General features: G+C 33.2%; 1 pseudogene; it reads right to left on the minus strand.

The window, feature by feature from the left end:
* The window catches only part of LOC112400757 (E3 ubiquitin-protein ligase ZFP91 pseudogene), a 62,653-nt pseudogene extending 45,919 nt beyond the window's left edge, over window positions 1-16,734 (minus strand).
* Window positions 16,735-17,422: the final 688 nt, after the last annotated feature.

The raw sequence follows: 17,422 nt of genomic DNA on the forward strand, positions 1-17,422 counted from the left end.
ATTCATTTTCGTCTATTTCCTTAGTTTAGACATAGAGTGCTTATTTCATTGTGATGTCCACCTCTGTCCTATATACCTTTAGATCATGAGAGCGTCTCCCAAGTTCAACAAGTTGGGTTTACTAGGTAAAATCCAGTTATATGTGCTTTAATTTGCCTTGCTTATAACTAGTTAAAAAGGAGCTGACCCAACTCTGATTTATTAAATATGTTGGTATTTGGCTTACTGTTGGCAGGTGGAGGGAGCACATGTTTATGATTCCCTACTCTTTTTCTGCCTCTGACATATTTGTGTGTGAAAAAGTTCTGCCTCAACCATAATAAGAGACTTGAAAAGATCTAGGCTGAGGACAATATAACTCATTTAGGATAACAGACAGAAGAGATGCAAGGAAACTTGAGGTTGATGTTATTATCATCGAACCACCAAATCAACCAGCGCTCAACTCTGACCTATCTTTAGAAGTCCTAATCATGTGAGATATATGTAATAATGTATGCCCTTCATCATGAGTCAATTTGAGTCAGAATTATTGTTGATGTGGTTTTTGTTATTTTCAATTGAAGGAATGCTAGTTAGGAGGAAATGACAAAGACAACAATCTTAAATATGATACATCCTATCAGTGCACAAGTAATTTTAGGGATATATATTATTCCTAAGTATATTCTATATGTTATATACAAATTATATATAACTACGTTACTTGGCAGAATTGAAACATTTCATTTTATATGTTATAAACTATAAACTATATATAATAACACATATAATAAAACATTTCAATTCCACCAAGTAGCATAGTAACAGATACACAGTCATATTGATCACATGTTCATCTGTTAAAAATCATAAGATTAAATTTACCAAGGCAGTTATAACATGAAATAATTTGTTTCTAAGCTATATTTTGAGTCAATCTTGAAATCATTGCAAAATATAAATAAAGTCAAAGATATCAGGGAAACACTAATGTGAAATTATCACAATTTACTGACAAAATAAGCTAAATCACTAGAAATTTTGATAAAGTAGAAGTATGTGTGTGTGGGAAGTAAATATTCATTTCCTGTTTATTTGAATTAATATTGTCTTTTTCTCTTATGATATCAAGCTCTGCATTTTTCTTCTTCCTAAAAGATGTTTCTTTACAAGTTCTTCAGAATTCTCCAAAAAGGTAGGGTAGAGAGGTACAAAGGGATAATTCGGTCTTATATTTGATTCATCACTTTTTTTTTTTAATGCCATGAACTATTCATTATAAGAAGAGGGTTATTCAGCAAACATTCAACTGGCAGAAATGCATAAATTTTAGCTAGAGCTTCTAGGACATATTACTGAGAGTAAAATTTTTGAAACTGATAAGGGAAGAACATGAAAGGAATCTCTTTACAGAATTTTAAAAGCAAAGTAACTTAAATTCATGGTCTTCTTAAAGTAAGCAGGGTCTTAGAGTATCTTAATCCTGATTTTTAAGTATCAGACTTCAGATAATGCAGTTAAAATAACAACTCTTACAGAGAAAAAATAATAATAAAAATGATAATAAGAGAATTATGTAGAAACAAACTGCTTAAAGAATTTACATAGATGATTGTTGACAAAGAAATAACAAAATGATATTCAGGCATAATAATGTGCCTTACTACTTGCATTGCAATAACTTTTATAAATATTTTCACATAATAAATTTGATTCTGTAACTAAGAGCCATATTAAAAAGTAGCTCTCAAGATCATTTTAAAAACTGTCCCACATACAGACTGAAAGAGAGAGGATGAAAAAAGATACTACATGCAAATGGAAATCAAAAGAAAGCTGGAGTAGTTATTCTTATATCAGACAAAATAGACTTTATAAATAGAGACTATTACAAGAGAAAAAGAAGGACACTACATAATGATCAAGGGATCAATCCAAGAAGAAAATATAACAATTATAAATATTTATGCACCCAACATAGGAGCACTTCAATACTTAAGGCAAATGCCAACAGCCATAAAAGGGGAAATTGACAGTAACACAATCATAGTAGGGGACATTAACACCCCACTTTCACCAATGTACAGACCATCCAAAATTAAAATAAGTAAGGAAACACAAGCTTTAAATGATACATTAAACAAAATGGACTTAATTGATATTTATAGGACATCCCAACCAAAAACTGCAGATTACACTTTCTCTCAAGTGTGCATCGAACATTCTCCAGGATAAATCATATCTTGGGTCACATATCAAGCCTTGATGAATTTAAGAAAATTGAAATCATATTAAGCATCCTTTCCTACTATAATGCTATGAGACTAGGTATTATTTACAGGAAAAAAATCTGTAAAAATTACAAACACATGGAGGCTAAACAATACACTACTAAATAACCAAGAGATCACTGAAGAAATCAAAAAAGGAAATTAAAAAATACCTAGAAACAAATGACAATGAAAACATGACGACCCAAAAACTACAGGATGCAGAAGAAAGCAGTTCTAAGAAGGAAGTTTATAGCAATACAATCCTATCTGAAGAAACAAGAAACATCTCAAAACAGCAACCTAACCTTACACCTAAAGCAATTAGAGAAAGAAGAACAAAATAACCCCAAAGTTAGAAGAAGGAAAGAAATCATAAATATCAGATCAGAAATAAATGAAAAAGAAATGAAGGAAACAATAGCAAAGATCAATAAAACTAAAAGCTGGTTCTTTGAGAAGATAAAAAATTGATAAACCATTAGCCAGCACATCAAGAAAAAAAGGGCGAAAACTCAAACCAATAGAATTAGAAATGAAAACAGAAAAGTAACAACTGACACTGCAGAAATACAAAGGATCATGAGAGATTACTACAAGCAACTATATGCCCATAAAATGGACAACCTGAAAGAAACCGACAAATTCTTAGAAAAGCACAACCTTCTGAGACTGAACCAGGAAGAAATAGAAAATATAAACAGACAAATCACAAGCACTGAAATTGAGACTGTGATTAAAAATCTTCCAAAAAACAAAAGCCCAGCACCAGATGACTTCACAGGCGAATTCTATCAAACAGTTAGGGAAGAGCTAACTCCTATCCTTCTCAAGCTCCTTCAAAATATAGCAGAGGGAGGTACACTCCTAAACTCATTCTATGAGGCCACCATCACACTGATACTAAAAGCAGAAAAAGAGGTCACAAAGAAAGAAAACTGCAGGCCAATATCACTGATGAATATAGATGCAAAAATCCTCAACAAAACACTAGCAAACAGAATCCAACAGCACATTAAAAGGATCATACACCATGATCAAGTGGGGTTCATCCCAGGAATGCAAGGATCCTGCAATATACGCAAATCAATCAATGTGATACACCAAATTAACAAATTGAAGGAAAAAAACTATATGATCATCTCAGTAGTAGTAGAAAAAGTTTTCGAAAAAGTTCAACACCCATTTATGAAAAATCCCTCTAGAAAGTAAGCATAGAGGGAACTTACCTCAACATAATAAAGGCCATATATGACAAGCCCAGAGACAACATTGTTCTTAATGGTGAAAAACTGAAACCATTTCCTCTAAGATCAGCAAGAAGAAAATGTTGTTCACTCTCACCATTATTCAACATACTTTTGGAAGTTTTAACCACAGCAATCAGAGAAGAAAAAGAAATAAAAGGAATACAAATTGGAAAAGAAGTAAAATGGTCACTGTTTGCAGATTACATGATACTATGCATAGAGAACCCTGAAGATGCTACCAGAAAACTACTAGAGCTAGTGAATTTGGAAAAGTAACAGGATACAAAATTAATGCATAGAAATCTCTTTCATTCCTATACACTAATGATGAAAAATCTGAGACGCTCAACAACACTAATTATTAGAGAAATGCAAATCAAAACTACAATGATGTATCACCTCACACCAGTCAGAATGGCTATCACCAAAAAATCTGCAAGCAATATATGCTGGAGAGGGTGTAGTGAAAAGGGAGCCGTCTTGCACTGTTGGTGGGAATATAAATTGATACAGCCACTATGGAGAACAGTACAGAGGTTCCTTAAAAAACTAAAAATAGAACTACCATATGACCCAGCAATCACACTACTGGGCATATACCCTGAGAAAACCATAATTCAAAAAGAGTCATGTACCAAAATGTTCATTGCAGCTCTATTTACGATAGCCAGGACATGGAAGCAACCTAAGTATCCATCAACAGATGAATGGATAAAGAAGATGTGGCACATATATACAATGGAATATTACTGAGCCAAAAAAAGAAGCAAAATTGAGTTATTTGTAGTTGGGTGGATGGACCTAGAGTCTGTCATGCTGAGTGAAGTAAGTTTGAAAGAGAAAAACAAATACCGTATACTAAAACATGTATATGGAATCTGAAATAAAAAATGGTTTTGAAGAACCTAGGGGCAGGACAGGAATAAAGACGCAGACGTAAAAAATGGAATTGAGGTCACGGGGAGAGGGAAGGGTAATCTGGGGCTAAGTGAGAGAGTGGCATGGACATATATACACTACCAAATGTAAAATAGATAGCTAGTGGAAAGCAGCCACATTGCACAGGGAGATCAGCTTGGTGCTTTGTGACCACCTAGAGGGGTGGGATAGGGAGGGTGGTAGGGAGATGCAAGGGGGAGGAGATATGGGGATATATGTATATGTTTAGCTGATTCACTTTGTTATAAAGCAGAAACTAATACCATTGTAAAGCAAATATACTCCAATAAAGATGTTAAAAAAGAAAAAAGCTGTCCCATATGAAAATAGGAAATTTTCCTCAAGGCAGAAATATTGATGATCATTCTTGTATTCTTACCTTAACATATAGTATCTATTTACTAAGTCAAAACTTTTGCTTAGGCAATATAAAAAATAAATGTTAAATTATGAATGACATATGAAATTAGTTTGTTTCCCTATAGAACTTCACAATCATTTCAAAAGAGAGTGGGGGACTTCTAAAAATTATATTCACTTTATATAGCAAATGATATTTATTTTTCAAACCATGGAGATCGAAAGAATGGCTATTAAAGATATGTTATACTCAAATACATAGTAAATTTTACCTGAATCAAAGGTATGGGAACAAGGTAATCATCTTGAAAGTGTCCACTAAATGGAAAGATATCTGGTATTATGAAACAATTGATTTGTCCTGGAGAATTATCAATTAAAATAATGTCTATAAACATAGAAAAAGTAAGTATTTTTGCAATATACCATTGTCTTTTTCCCATCATATCAGAAAGCAAGGAATAGGATATGCTCAATAAACAGAGTTCTCACAAATGTGCGAATCTTTCATCTCTGTAAGTTGTCATAGGTACTTTTTGGATTTAACTTGGATTTAGAGAACGGATGTGGTAAAGCATAACAAAAATAAGGAACTCAGATATCTCTGATTCATGTTTCAAGGAAAGCAAACATGCCACTCCATGTATTTGGGAATGATTGTTGCCATGAGATAATACCAACAAAAATGATGTTAATAGTAAAGTGAAGGAGAAAAAAAGAATTAGTCCTGGATTTGTTTTTTGATTACCCTGATTCTGCTGAATTGATCTATACTAGACTTTTAAAACATTCATAGGGGGAAGCACTTACTGGTAAGAGCATGAAGCCAATAATCTTTTATACCTAATACAGTGTCCCAAAACAGTACTATAATGTTTCTGTAATGTGTTTTTGAGAGACCCATTGTAGATATTGCTTGTTTCCATGAAAAGACTCAAATTTTAATCATCATCAAGGACTAGAAATAATAAAGCACCAAGGGGGCAATTAATAGATAACCCTCACAGATGGGCATTTAAAAAAAATAATAATGCTTCTTTAAACACACACACACTCACACATGTAAAAATGAGTACTCTATTTTTTTTTTTTTAAAGATCAAACTAACTTCCAAAACTAGAAGAGCCTTTACGGCTTTCATAGAGATTATGAAATTCTTAGATGATTTAAGTTAATTCATTCTTCTAGGTTCCAACTCTATGTACTACCATCACTGCTTAAACTGCTACTGGATTTTTGCCAAGATTAAGCAGCCCAGAGCCTTATATTGCCCTGAATTTTTTTTTTTTTTTAAGAATTGAAAGTATCTTGTGCCACACAGTGAACTTGCAGCTGTGACTTCTGATCTCTGGAGCTTTAAATGATTTTTATAATGAAAATTTCTTATAGATATACTTCCTTTAGGTGTTTGGAAGAGGCTATCACTTTATCCTTCGTTCATCTGAAAGGAAGCATTAAGTTGCTTCTCTAAATTATCAAATTCTTTCCAACAGGCACGTGCTTGGTAAACAAGTAAAGATCTTAAGGAATTCATCTAGAAATCTGGTGGGTTCCCATGGCTGCTGGGGCTTTCTTTCCCTTACTGTAACTCTTAACTTTATTGAAGACTTACGTAGATTTATACTACGGAGTCTAGTAAGTCTTTTCAAATAGCCAACCCAACGTAATCAGTGAGATACTTATTTTTAATGCAATACCACTTAAGCATGAACTCATAAAAACAGTTGGGTTTTCTTCATCTGAAAAATCTCTGATGAACGCCTATGCTTTTTAATCCACATTTGGTCCCCAGTGTATTGTACTATTATATTTAATTATTTATTATACTAATACTAAGCATAGAGTCAACTACTTAGTTTAAAACAAGACAAAACAATTCAAGACCTATTCAGTCTACCTACTTTCCCTTAAGAGACAGATAGTAAATTTGACTTTGCAGGCCATACAATCTGTAACTATATAGAGTAACTACTAAACTCTCCTGTTGATAGTGAAAAAAAGCCATTGACAATATGTCAATGAACGAATATGGCTGTCTTTCAATAAAACTTTATTTACAAAAACAGGCTAAATTGGCTCCATGTGCCATAGAGTCAAACAGGCAAAGGCAAAAATTTAATAGTTGGCTTCATATTCATCCATACTTCATATATATTCATCCTCATATATTGAGAAAATAGATTTTATTTTATTTTCAGATATATTACATGAAATTTTAGTCCTGGCTGACATGATTTCCCAGTATTCAATGTTTAGTTGTGGAAAAAACAAAAAAGAATAAGTGTATTTTCCAACTTGAACCTTAAATTTAAATATACTCCCTGAAATATGAATGCTTCCATCTTCTGGGCTCTAAATCTGTAATCATATTTAATGTCAGAATTTTTTCTTAAGATCTTTAAAACTTGTCAGGTTAATGTAATTTGTATACTTACATTGAAAATATATATCCATTTCATCTAAATCTTTGATAGCTGCCAAAATGAAAATGTCATAGTGAAGTAGAAATGTACTTCTATCATATTAAAAAAATTATAATAGTTTCAACAATTGCTCAAACAATTGTTACAGCAGTCTTGTGAAAAATGACTGATTTGGTTCTTTTGATCCAGATTTGTATGTGCTGTCTTTATGTAATCAAGTAATACTCTAGTCTTTTTTTTTTTTTTGGAACCAGACAATGAAGTCAAGAAAATTAGAGGAATGCATGTATGAAATGTTAGAAAATATTATCTTTATGAGTCCTCAGGTGGTGAAATAAAAATTCAAACAGTATTTTCATGTATTTCTTGCTCGTCTCATTTCCATATTATAGATATTTTTGTAGAGAAATATTTGTAAGTCTGGAGCTTCTGAGAAATTATAAGCATATAGTGTCAAGTAATAAATTTAAAATTATATGAAGTCCTTATAAGTAAAAAGAAAATGACAAAAGTATTAATACATTTATTAAAATGACATTAAGTACCAAGAGAAGAGGTGTGAGTTATAAGTATTTAAGGTAAAAATTCAGCTTTAATTCACCCTAAAGAAGAATCTAGCCAAATCCTCATCTTAACCAAATGCCTGTATACTAAGAAGTTTGTTAGGTATACTTCCATACTATCCATTTTACATCTTATAAAAGTATAGAGTTTATATCAATGTGAGTGCCTAAATATTAAAAATACAAAAATAGGGCTTCCCTGGTGGCGCAGTGGTTGAGAGTCCGCCTGCCGATGCAGGGGACACGGGTTCATGCCCCGGTCCGGGAAGATCCCACATGCCGCGGAGCGGCTATGGCCCTGAGCCATGACCGCTGAGCCTGCACGTCTGGAGCCTGTGCTCTGCAATGGGAGAGGCCGCAACAGTGAGAGGCCCACGTGCCGCAAAAAATAAATAAATAAAAATACAAAAATAAAACAAAACATTTCAAAATACAAGCAAAAGTAAACCTATTGTAAAATAAAAGTAGAATCTGTCATTCTACAGTTTTATCTCTAACTCTTTGTATTCAATAAATATTTCATATAAAGGGCTACTTCCTCAATCTTTAGATTTACTTTTTCTTTTGAAGTAATTTATTTTGCTTCCGTATTAACTGATCTCATTTGCTTTGTCTCTGCCTGTTATATTTGAGGGAAATTAACTTCTCACTTTTTCCCCGGAGAATCATTCTCTTCACCCCACATCACACTTGACTCTCTCTTTTAACCAGGGAACTCGATTTATTTACTCAGAATAAATGATGTTGCATGACTGACTGCCTAGGTTGAACGCATGCATTAACCCTGATCCCTGGGGTATCATTAAGTGCAAAATACTTGTCTATTTGTTTTATGAGTGAAAAATGGAAGTATCACTGCAGCAATTCACTGCAAACAATATTCTGCAATAAAACTGCTCCTTGTAACTTTGCCTTTCTTTCCGAATTGGTCTAATTGCAGGTAGAGACTTGATAAGAATAAAGCAGGGTAAAACTTCAGTTCATTGAAAGGCAATCAATTTGTTTTGTAAAACTTTCTTTATATCACATGTCAGGGGGAAAGAAAATAGGTAAGAACATATGTAATGCCAGTGTAGATATCAAGACAATGTCAAATCACCCACAATTTCACTCCTCCTGCATTTACTCAGATAGGAGGATGTATATAACAGCTCTTTAAAAATATAAGACTTTCTATAGACATATAATGAGTTATGATAGTAGTGTTATGATTATTTACTATTATTTCACAAAGCACTTTAAACTCTGCTGAATATGTATTTTTCATCCAAAAAAACTTTATAACTCTTTTGAATGGAGGGACACAAAGAATCTAGAGCCTAGAATATATTTGTGAACTCTTTACCACTTATTGCAGTCTGCCACTTCCATCTCCAAATATTTCAGTCATTTGTATTGCAATATACCTTCCAAAGAGAGAAAAGAAAAGAGTATAAGCTAAAATGTTGGCATTTATGCCAAACAGTGGCTATGCTAATAAGAGAGTATCTCTCAAGTGACTCACATCTCTTTGTATGGAAGTGGGAAAAGGTTCTGGTAAAGACCTTCATTGTGTAAATTTCTACAGTACTCCCCACATGCCTTCAGAGTTTAAAGAGGAAACTTTCTTTTCTGAAGACAAAAGAAAAGATACAAACAACACACAGGTCATTTAAATAATGAGAAGAGGCCTTAAAGATCACATAAAAATAAAAGTAAACTTAGGATCCCACAATCATTCCTCCAGAAAATATTTTTCCAACTCTTTGTACCAAACACATTTCCAACAGTTTGTGCCAAACATATTTGAAGTTTTGATGCAGCAACTTTCTGTGGGATTTGGAAAAGACAAAAAATACTTTTCAAAATTATCAATTTAAGCACTTAAAAATGTCAAAAATGCCTGGAGCAGTATACAGAGCTGCTGACCTGGTAGCCTTAATGAGCTAAGGTGAATTAAGAAGAGACACTTCCAGTAACTTTTGGTTTCCATATAGGATATTTGTAGATGCACATATTTCTTTTTTTTTTTAAGTATTGAATTTTATATTTGTAACTAAAAGAACTACTTTTAAACTATTTAGCAAATGAACAGATTGTTTAGTAATTCAAATAAAAATGTATCACAAAATGTTTCAGAAACAATATGAAGTATCTTTAATCCTCTAACATTTCTGTAGCATTCGAATAAAGCTTCTAATAGAATTAACATTACATACTAAACCAATAAAATTTTCTTTTTTTAGTATCTTTATTGACTTATAGTTGATTCACAATGTTGTGATAATTACTGCTGTACAGCAAAGTTATTCAGTTATACATATATACACATTCTTTTTTTTATATTCTTTTCCATTATGGTTTATCATAGGAGTGTTATACAGTAGGACTTTGTTGTTTATCCATTCTATATATAAAATCTTACCTCTGCTAACTCCAACCTCCCACTCCATCCCTCCCCAACCCTCTCCCTCTTGGCAACCACTAGTCTGTTCTCTATGTCCATGACTCTGTTTCTCTTTCATAGATAGGTTCATTTGTGTCATATTTTAGATTCTACATATAAGTGATATCATATGGTATTTGTCTTTCCCTTTCTAATTCACTTAGTATGCTAATCTCTAGTTGCTTCCATGTTGCTGCAAATGGCATTATTTCATTCTTTTTTGTGGCTGAGCAGTATTCCATTGTACACATGTACCACATCTTCTTTATCCATTCATTTTTTGATGGACATTTAAGTTGTTTCTATGTCTTTGTTATTGTGAATAGTGCTGCTATGAACATAGGGGTGAGTGTATTTTTTGAATTAGTTTTGTCTGGATATATGCCCAGGAGTGGGATTGCTGTATCATATGGTAGTTCTATTTTTAGTTTTCTGAGGAACCACCATACAGTTTTCCACAGTGGCTGCACCAATTTACATTCCCATCAACAATGTAGGAGGGTTCCCTTTTCTCCACATCCTCTCCAGATGCACATATTTCTAAGGTTGAGTGCTAGATAATTGGACATTTCCATAGACTGGACCTTGTCTGGTGAGAAAATTAGCCATTTGGAATGAAAAGCAGACAACAACATGCACAAAGTAATATTAAGCAGAGTCAATTAGTTAATATATCCTCTGTTAGCTCATTGCCAGAAAATCCATAAAATGATTCAAAGAATCTCTACTTTTAATTCAGGTGAAAAATATAGATGTTCAAAAGATTGATGGAGTTGATAAACAATTAACTAAGTGACTGGCTAGAGCTTAACTTCTTTGAGAATGCTTTGGTCTAATGAAATTTAAAGAGAAAATATAAAATTATTCATAAAACAAAACACATAGCTGGTGTTAGTTACTGGTCACATTGTAGAGTTTCTGACTAAAAATATATGGATTTGTTATTGGCTTTTCTGCAATTTTATAATATTCACAAGCATTTCAATGGAATAGAGGCAGTCTAATTCAATATCTGTTTATCTTAATATTATAATGCTAAATATAAATCAACCCAGATTAGATACCTACTTCTAACAATAGTAAATTTTTAATTATTTATCATGCAAAGATATATTCATAATGTATATACAAGTTAACTTCCACCTTTCAGGAAGATGGTTTAAGTCTTGTTTTTATAAAATCTTCCCCAAAACAGGTTACAAATAAATATATATAAAAAAAAAAAAACCAAAATCACACAATTGCTTTTCTTTCTTTTCTTTTCTATTTTAAATCCTCTGGCAGAAAAGAATCACAAATCTAGGAATGGAATGAATATTTATTATGCACCTCCATATTGTTCATAATATTTCTTCTTTAATTACTTTTTATATGAAGTAGGTTTGTTTGTCTCTGATTCTTGGTGGGGAAAATGAAATTCAGAGATAAACTTTACAAGTTAATTGTTAATAAGAAGCACTTATCATAGTCAAGTTTTGAAACCAGGCCAGCCGTAAAACAAAGAATGTTCCCCAACGTTTTGCATGTTTCTTATCCTAGGTAGGTCGATCATCTATATAATAGAGTCCTGGTCACCTGTGAGTGCTTTATTTTGTTTGACTAGATGTGGCCTAAGTAATGGCGTCGTGTTAAAAGACAAAGGTGGAGGTCATAAATTTTGAGTTTTATTCTTCATCACTTCCCAAACTACTTGAGAGACCTTCATTGATCTGTTTAAACTCTCTTTTGTCAGCTTCTTATGTTATATGTGAAGTGTAATAATATTTTCTGAAGGTAAACAGTGATAAGCTAAAGATTTTATAAACTCTAGAGTAGCCATATATACATCTATTAAAAATATATAGTTGCTAAATCAATGGAGGAGATACAGTGGAATACTAAAACGTAAACAATTGATCCAAATGAAATAGAAGGGAGGGGGGAAAGAACAGAATGGATAAGTAATAAAATAAAGATTATGAAGGTAAAATTAATTCTATCCATATCAATAATGACTATAAATGTAAAAGGAGTAAATACTCTCCTTAAAACTAGTAATTATCGTACTGGATTAAAAAGCAAGACCCAACTACATGCTCTTACAAAAGATGCATATAACATAAGGTTGCAAAGAGTTTTTCAAAAATTGAAAAATTATGCCATACAAACACTAATCATGAGAAAGTCAGAGTAGATATATTGATATTAGAGAAAGTTGACCTGAATGAAAAGGGTATGAACAGAGAGATAATTTTATGATGATAAAGGAAACATTCATCAAGAAGACATACAAATGTTGTGTGCATATACTCATTAATGGAAATTCAAAATACAAGAATTAAAATAAACCTGACAAATTGTAGGGGGAAATAGCAAATTCACAATTATAGTTACAGATTTCAACCCCTTCTCTCAGTGACTGAAAGAAAAATAAGTGGAAAAATATCTAGTAAGAATAAAAAGATCCAAATACACAATACTATTTCTACCCTAACTCCTAAAATATAAAAGGAGGCAATACTTTCCAATATAAATATTGAGTTACATTTTCCCATATATGCATTGATATTGTTCATAACACATTTTACTTTGCCATATTTTACAGCAAGCTTAGTCTTTGTACGCCCTTAATGATTTTAAAAGATATTAAGAAACACTTTTATGGACTGCATTTTTATGTTACATTAAAAAGCAATCTGAGGTAACTAAATTATCTCTTTTAATAAATTCAGCATGGAACATACTCTGGGGAAGAGATATTAATAATATTTGTGAAATTGATAAAATGAAGAACAATGTGTCAAAGAGGTGCTCCATGGCCCAGGAACATGTTTGCTAAGCTTGCAACTCCTAGTATAGGACCTGATACACAGTGAGTATTTTACTTTTCCATAAACTGTTTCAATAACTGGAAATTAATACAATTGTTCCTTTAAAAATATTAGGCAAGAAACTAAGAGAAGAATGGTTAAAAAAGGATACGTTGGTATTCTCTAATAGGAAAAATAGTTATTGGTATAGACTGTAAACAGAATGAGATTTATTAAAAATAATGAAAGAGGCAGGATGAGGTGCAGGGATGAGACAAAATTTAACTCCAAAGAACTGGAGAGAGATTTAAGAATTGAAATGAAATGGTTGGTTAATGTACCATTCAATTTTAAGTGAACTTTATACACATTTAGAATAGAGTAAGATTATAATGGAGGTCTGAAATTTCAAACACAACCCCAAAGCTATAAACCTTAAAGTATAAAATTAAATAATAAACAGTATATCAAAATAAAGCATAAAAAATAGAAGGAAGTGAACAATTTGGAAATTTTCCACTTGCAAGGTAAAAATGTCAATATTTGCCTAAATAAAGCTTATTATAAATCAGCTAAGATTAATTCCCTGACAGAAAATTGTAAAAAAGGCATAAATTCAGAAAAAAGAAATATGTAAAAATGTGAAAAGCTCCTCAAATATCTATGAAATCAAAGTAATACAATTTAAATAGCAATGAAATATTTTGAATTTTCAGATTGGCAAAGATTAAAATGAACAACAATGTACTTTTTTTTTTTGAAGATGTAGGTGTCCATTCATTCTAGCTACTATAACAAAAATACCATGTATAGGAGACTTACAAACAGCTAATATTTATATCTCACAGTCCTGGAAGCCGGGAAGTCCAAGATTGTGGCAGCAGCAGATCCCATGTCTTATGAGAGCCTGCTTCTGCATTTTGGCTTTTTTCTTACTGTAACCTCACATGCAGAAGAGGCTAGGGAGCTCTGTGGGATCTCTTTTATAAGAACACTAGTCTCATTCAGGAGAGCTCCGCACTTATGACCTAGTCCTTCTCAATGACCCCACTTCCTAATAGGATTACATTGGGTATTAAGTCTCAACATGAGTTTTGGGAGGATGCAAACATTCAGTTCACAGTAGTGGGAAATGAGTTCTGTCAAACACTTCTTGTTATATGAATGTTAGGAATGTAAGTATGGAAATACATGTCAATGTTTACCTATATTTTTAAAGAAAAAGAGAAGTAATAAGGTCTGGGAAAAATTATATTGTTTCCTTACAAAATATACAAGTAAAAATCGTAATCTACAATAAGTGCAAATAAGGGAATCATATTTTTTCTAGACTTTACTACTTTGATTTTGGGATATAGGTACATATTGCTTTATTAAAGCAATTTGTAACAGAGAGAGAAAGAATATATCCCATGGCATTTTTTAGTATACCTGGAAAAATATTGAACATCAAGTCATGTTAATGAAGTGCTTTATTTGGAAAAATTATGTCCAAACAGAATTACTTTTTTATTCATTTTATACACAGCTACCAATCATCATCTCTCAGCACTGTGTGTTTCCTCATAGCACTGTGTGTAACCAATAGGGACAGGACTGATTCTTCCTCTACTGGCTAATAACAGAGTTGACTCCCTAAGAGATACATATGTTTAAATACAAATAACCACAAAGATCAGTAATGCAAGAAGTGACCTGAGACAGAATTGAAATAAAATAAGCAGTATAAATTATAAACAAAATAATACATACTCTAAGTTGAATAAGGAAAAAAAATCCAGTGTCTTGAAGAAGTACAAAATGAGTCATAAAAAAATGGACTGTATTATGCATGTTTGAAAGACGGATCCAGTATAACACCTGCCTCTGGATTTTCCAAGCTAAGCAACCATAGGAAATTGCTGTGTAAAATTGCAATAATTTCCAAAACAACTTTTAAAAAAGCACTTTGGGACGTGTGGAAGCTGATGAACCATGTCTTAGCGTAAGTAGTAATTTCACCGAACCAGGTGAAAAATACTAGGTTAAGCAAAGGTACCATAGGGGTTTTAGCTTAAGGATTTTTCATTCCATAGATTTTTAAGCTATGTATTTTTTAAAGTTGAAAGTCATGTTAAGTTGTATTCAAATTTTCTACTCAAAAGACAAAAGTTTTCACTTTTTACCAGTCCCTAGATCAAATTAGTATTCCCTAAACAGAGCATAAATTGCATTATAAAATGAAACTAATTTTAACTACAATCTGGATACGTGACACTGTTGATATATTTACCCTCCTCTCTTTCCTTCCCCCAAACTTTCTTTTAAAGTGTTAAAATATTAGGAGTCTTTGGATTTCATTAAGTATGGAATCAATCAGGAATTAGGCACATCCTTTGCTTTGTTTTTCCTTCTCATTTAAATCACTTGAGTGGAACCTATTTTAAGTAGCCACACATGAGATGTTTTCTTGTGCCCTCAAACTTCTAGTGCCACACTGATAGCAGATGAAATTTATAACATTAAAAATATCTAATAATTCAAAGAAAGGAAGATTTTACAACACCGTTCTAATGGTCTAGTTCCAACATTACATGTGTGTGGAGTGGTCTGGGGGTGCGCATGTGGGGTCAGCTTTTGACTGAACAAAAGCTGAATATTTTAAAATTCCTCATAGAGTTGAACAAAATAGTGCCAAAGGAGAACTAAAGTGGGATGATAGAACGATGAATTCATGAGATAATGATACATTTCCCAACCTCAAAGCTTCAGGACAGTTTAAGTTTGCAAAATGTTTATAGACATAACATATCTGAATTAAGGATCTGAGCGTCCCAAGGCAAGAAAGTTCCAGCTGCAATGTGCCTTAGATAAGCCCTTTAATGCTATGGATACAAGCAAAACATTAATACATGAATGACTGATTCTGTGAAAGGATTTCCAACCTTAGGTAAGCAGTTCCATTCTTTGAGTCCTAACTTAAGTCTTTACAAATTGAATATCTTTCTATTTCTACTAAAATCACTACCTTTGGTTTGGTCCCAAATGTTTTTAAGGCTCTTGAGAAGAGTCAAAGATCAATACAGATGTTTAATTCTAAATAATAAAATCTGTCATGGAGTCAGTGGGACATACTGGAAGGAACATACTGGAAAGAAGGCTAATCCATATATCAGTTGTTATAGCTTCTAATTTTGAATGACTCCTCACTGGCAAATTGTGCTAGAGAAAAAGAGAAAGATTTAGACATTAAGAAAGCGGAATAAAATATACTTTTAGCCAAAGTACATACTTTTGCAGTGCAGTATTAAGAAAGATAAATAAAATTGATCTTCAAAGTATTTGCTTTGCTTTCTTCCTTCCTAAACAATAGGGAACAAAGATAAGTGCGTAGAGGAGTGGTGGGGTGGGGAAGATGCATTAGGCTGAGTGAATTTCTTTAGAGGGAATTTTATTAGTCTCTGTTATGAACTGAATGTTTGTGTTCCCCTAAAATTCACAAGTCAAAACTATGACCCCAAGTGTGATGATGTTAGGAGGTGGGGTCTTTGGCAGGTAAATGGGATTAATTATGTTGTGAGGGTGGAGCCCTCGTGAATGGGATTACTGCCCTTATAAGAGTCAGGTGAGCCTTTGCTTCCTGTCTCTCTTGCCTTGTGAGGATACTAGCAGTCAGCAGTCTGAAACGCTGAAACCTGAAGACGGCTCTCACCAGAACCCTATCCTGCTGGCACCCTGATTTTGGAGTTCCCATCCTCCCAAACCGTGAGAAATAAGTTTCTGTTGTTTTTAAGCCACTCAATCTATGGTATTTTTGTTATATTCATGGTATTCTGAGGGGACTAAGACTCTGTTGTGTTTTGATGAAGCGGTATCCTGCATTAGAGGTGAAAATTCTATTACCCCCTTTGTTAGTAGAAGCTCTATAGATAGTCTACTGTTAACAATTACAAATTAACAAGGCTGAGAAGTTAAATTCACTTCCTCTAAGAAATATCTGAGTTGTTCGAATTACTCTTGCCTTAGGCCTATCCCAGGAAGTTAGAGCTCATCCTTATACGCCAGTGTCAGGAGCTGAGCTGAGCTGAGAGAGAGAGAGCTGAGTTGCCAGGTGTGGGAGTAGCAGTTAAAGCAACAAACCGAGAACAAAAGAGTTATGTGTTTAGTCACTTATTGAGGTGATATAAGCAAGCGTCTAAAACCGAAAGAATGGCCGACTCTCCCTGACGCATTTTCCCCCAAGGAAAGATTTGCCGGTGGAGGCCCTGGTGGATCAGCACAGATGTGGGACATTTCACTGATGAGGGCTCCCCTGACAAAAGGCTCTGGTAGTTTTATGGACTCTGGAGTACTGAACTCTGGGGTGGCGGGGGCAGGGGTGCAAAGGAGTATGGTTAGGTGTGGAAAAGTACTGGGTACTGAGTCAGAATGGGGAAAAGTAC

This window comes from Neophocaena asiaeorientalis, unplaced genomic scaffold, assembly GCF_003031525.2.
Source record: "Neophocaena asiaeorientalis asiaeorientalis breed wild unplaced genomic scaffold, Neophocaena_asiaeorientalis_V1.1 scaffold19, whole genome shotgun sequence".
NCBI classification, from domain to species: domain Eukaryota; kingdom Metazoa; phylum Chordata; class Mammalia; order Artiodactyla; family Phocoenidae; genus Neophocaena; species Neophocaena asiaeorientalis.